The sequence below is a fragment of the Hordeum vulgare genome, chromosome 7H (assembly GCF_904849725.1).
Source record: "Hordeum vulgare subsp. vulgare chromosome 7H, MorexV3_pseudomolecules_assembly, whole genome shotgun sequence".
In the NCBI taxonomy this organism is placed as follows: Eukaryota; Viridiplantae; Streptophyta; class Magnoliopsida; order Poales; family Poaceae; genus Hordeum; species Hordeum vulgare.
This window is the reverse complement of record NC_058524.1, coordinates 443,987,209-443,991,926: the sequence shown is the minus strand read 5'-3', so window position 1 is coordinate 443,991,926 and position 4,718 is coordinate 443,987,209.

Below are 4,718 nucleotides of genomic sequence, written 5' to 3'. Positions count from 1 at the left end.
TTAATTAAACAAAATTCCTTGGGACAGTTGATATGTTGGCACGCACCCGTGGATTTTGTCACCCATGCTTTGTTTATGGATGGTCGATAGGAGTAAACTTTATAAATCTATTTGGGAACCGCCAATATTGAGTCTAACATGGAAGATATTGAAAATCTTTGTCATAACATTGACAGGAAAAGTGCACCACCCAAAATTACAACTTGAACTCTTTTTTTGGAACTTGAGCTCTGGTACCTCTCCAAATCAATGCTTCCCACTACGAAGGGCCTTTCTATTTAATTTTATGTTGTTTTTGAGTCATCATATTCTTAATAAAAGCACCAGACAAGAGAGCACTATTGTCATTTTTATGCATTGAGTCTATTTCAAGTTGAACGCGAACATGACTGGATCTATTCTACCCAGAATTATAATGTTTAGTCACTACTTGAATCTCAGAGGTGCTTTGCATTTATGTTTTGCGGTCTCGGAAAGGGCTAACGAAATAACATGCCTTCATATTATATCGTGGTTGTTTTATAAATTGTTGGCATGTTAGAGATCTTATTATTGCTTACTAATTGGTTATGTATTGCCATGAGTGAATATGATGTTTAAATGTTATCATGGATATGGTTATTTATGATTTATGTTAAAAACCTGAACACTAGCTAGGCGTATACATGGCAACAAGAACAAAAGAATTTGTAAAAGTTTTCTTTATCATTTTTAGTTTATCAACTGCATTGCTTGAGTACAACCAATGAGTTAAGCTTGCGAGAGTTGATTCGTCTCTAAAGTATCTACTATTCCAAACACTTTTGCTATTGTTTGGACTCTAATTTGCATGAATTGAATGAAACTAACCCAAGTCGACGATGTTTTTAACACAACTACCTCGGTGTTATTTTGTGTAGAAATAAAAGTTCTCGGAATTGGATGAAACTTTTGTGAATTTTTTCTGCGAGTTATAATGATTTGTGAATCAAAGACCCACCAGAGGGGGGCTCCCTATGGCCCACGAGGCATCAGGGCGTGACCACCCCCTTGGTCGCACCCTGTTGTGTGGTGGGGCCCAAGAGGCAACCCTGACCCTATCTCTAGTCCTATAAATTCACATATTCAGAAAAAACTGATAGAGAAGTTTTCATCATGATCTACGAGACGGGGCTGCCACCACGTCGTGTTCTTCCTAGGGAGGGCTGACCCGGAGTCCTATAGGGGCTCCAAAGAGGGGAATTCTTCATCGTCGTCATCACTGATTGCGTTGGTTTCCCGCCAAGCTTAAAGGTGATGTAGCACAACGACGGCAAGTATTTCCCTCAGTCATAAAACCAAGGTATCGATCTAGTTGGACGATCCACAAGACTATGTAAGCAGTACCCATACACAAATAACAAATCCTCGCAACCCAACGCGTGTAGAGGTTGTCAATCGCTCGTGGGTAAAATAAAATGGTAAAAGGGTAGATTGATAGATGCAAATATAGAAAATGGTAGATAAAACACAGCAAGGTATTTTGGGTTTTTTGATAATATAGATCAGAAAATAAAAGAGCAAATAAATTGGAAACACGAGTAGCAAAATAGATCTTGCAAATAGATGATGTAAACTAGACCCAGGGGCCATAGGTTTCACTGGCGACTTCTCCCGAGAAAATAGCAAACGGTGGGTAGACAAATTACTATTGGGAAATTGATAGAAGAGAGAATAATTATGACGATATCCAAGACAATGATCATGTATATAGGAATCACGTCCAAGACAAGTAGACCAACTCCTGACTGCATCTACTACTATTACTACACACATCAACTGCTATCCAGCATGCATCTAGTGTATTAAGTTCATGGAGAAATGGAGTAGTGCTTTAAGAATGATGACGTGATGTAGACAAGATCTATTCATGTAGGCATAGACCTCAATCGTTTTATCCTTAATAGCAATGATACATGTGTGTCATGTCTCTTTCTGTCACTGAGGGTGAGCACCGCAAGATCGAACCCATCACACACCACCTCTTCCCATTGCAAGATAAAAAGATCAAGTTGGACAAACAAAACCCAAATATCGGAGAAGAAATACGAGGCTATAATAATCAAGCATGGATATAATTTTATAGATCTGACAATAAACTCACAGTTCATCGGATCCCAACAAACACACCGCAAAAGAAAGAGTTACATCAAATAGATCTCCAAGAGACCATTATATTGAGAAGCAAAACGAGAGAGAAATCCATCTAGCTACTACCTACAGACACGTAGGTCTGATATGAACTACTCACTCATCATCGGAGGAACACCAATGAGGGTGATGAACCCCTCTGTGATCGTGTTCCCCTCCGGCAGGGTGACAGAACGAGCTTTAGATTTGATCTCATGGCTTCTGGAACTTGCGGCGGCTCAAACGACTTTTTCGTCGATTCCTCTAGGTCTTCTGGAATATTTGGGTATTTATAGAGCTCACAAGTGGTGGAGGAGGTGCCCGAGACCCCCACTACCCACGAGGGCGTGCCCTGGTATCTAGTGGGTTGCCTGGGCCTCCCCTAGTTAGCTTCTTTGGTCCTCAAGTTTCTTTCTAGTCCAAAACAAATCCCCTAAAAGTTCCGTGGCATTTGGACTTCATCTGATATTGATTTTGTGCGAAGAAAAAACAAGCAGAAAACAACATCTGACACTCGGCACTATGTCAATAGGTTAGTCCCAAAAAATGATATAAAGTTTCTATAAAAGTGTCACATCCCTAGCTTCCATTTGATGTTTAGCAAGAATGTGCTCATGTTTTATTCTTGCGTTAAAAATGAAAATAGAAATCAAAGAAAAACCCTAGCACTTCTATATTCAACTTAATTCAAATCTTGTGATAAATCAATGAACCCAAGATGGCCTTCATAAAAGCCCACCCTTTTTTATAAATATTGGAAACAATATTTCAGGGGTCGAACTTAATATAAATATACATTTGTCATTTTATTTAAATCATAAAAGCTACTGAAATCACCCAAATATGTGATTTTAAATATTTCAAAATATCATAAAATGTTGAAATATTTATGTGGGCTTGGAGATATTCCAAATAACACCCGAGAGTTTTATTCACTATTTATAGGAATAGTTTGGAGCTAAAATAAAATAAAACAAATGCCAGAAATGATTTAACAGAAATCAGAAATGGAAAAAAATGGAAAAACTCTTACACGTCGCTCACCTTGCCCCAGCCCAGCATCTCCCGTTGTCTTCCTCCTAGCCAGTGTGTTGCAGGAGGTGGCCGCCGCTTCCTCCGGCACGGCCACGCACCTGGGTGCCTGCCTGGCCGCTCCGTCGCGCTCGCCGCGAGGGATAAGTCTCCCGAGCCCGTTCCAATCCTCTCCCCCTCCCCATTTTCTCTCCTGCTCCCCCTCCTCTAGGTCGCCATTAGAGCCGAGCTCGAGCTCACGCTAGCCGTCGTCTCCGGCCATAGCAAGCCTTTCCGAGTGCCTCATCCTCTCCGCCTCATCGAGTACGTCGTCCACACCAACGGAGTAAAGCTCCCGAGCCCTGCTTCGCCCTAACGCCGTCGTCTTCTTCCTGGGATCGCCGATGTTCGCTACCGTCGTTCTCCCTCTCCAGGCCATCCCCGAGCCCGCTCTCGACGCCTCTGCAATCCCCATGAGCCCCAGATGCTTTTCCCTCTCTTTTCCTCGTCGATCCCGAGCCCTAGAACTCGATTCCACCGAAGCCCGATGAGATCCGCCGCGGGAGCTCGTCGCTGGTAAGCCTCTGGTGATGTTTTGGTCCATCTGAGACCACCAGAAGCTTCAGTGTGCCGCATAGATGTTGTAGGAGCCAAACCTTGACCCATTTGTGCTCTGTTTCGACGACCTCGACGTTGCCCGAGCTCCGGCAGCCGCCGAGCTCGTCGCCGGCGTCGACTCCGACCGTTTCAACCCTCAAGACTTGCAAAAATGAGCTCGCGGGCGAAGGGTCGTTCCTCTGGTGCCTTCCGCCGCTTGTTTGGTCGTCGGAGGAGCATTTCCGATGCCCTCCGCCGTCCCTGGAGCCACCGGAGGCTCATCGCCGGTGGGTTTGACCCCTAGCGCCGGTGGGTTGACTCCCCAGAGTCTATGACAAGTGGGACCAGCCCCTGGTTAATTAGGAATAACCTAATCAGAATTAAAGTAAATAATAAATACTAATCACTCACTGACATGTGGACCAACCACTTCTAATTAACTAGTTAACTTAAAGTTTAACTAAAAAACTAACCAGAGTCACTGACGAGTGGGTCCCACTGGTGAGGTTTGACTTTCAACGACCAGATTGACCTGGTGATGTCATGCTGATGCAGTACTTCTCTTTCTGTTTAAAACAAATCCATAATAAGTTCAAAACTTTGGAAATTCATAGAAAATTAAATATAACTCCAAATTTGACAAATAATATATGTAAAATGATCAGAAAAATTCAGTGAACACAATGGTGCTACTTTCATGCATGACAAACAAATTTATGAAACGGCATCAGGTCAAATCAATTAAAGGAATTTAATAAATGTCATACTCTAATTAATATTTGAACTTGAATTCAAATCAGCATCAAACCAAGGGTTTGATAGCCACACTAGCTGATGCTACATTTCATTTCATGCCATGTTCATGCATCATATTGTTGCGTATGAATGTTATTGATTGTCGTTATTATTTTGATAGGCTCTGCCCTTCTAGATACATCTGAATATCCGACTAACGGATTTAA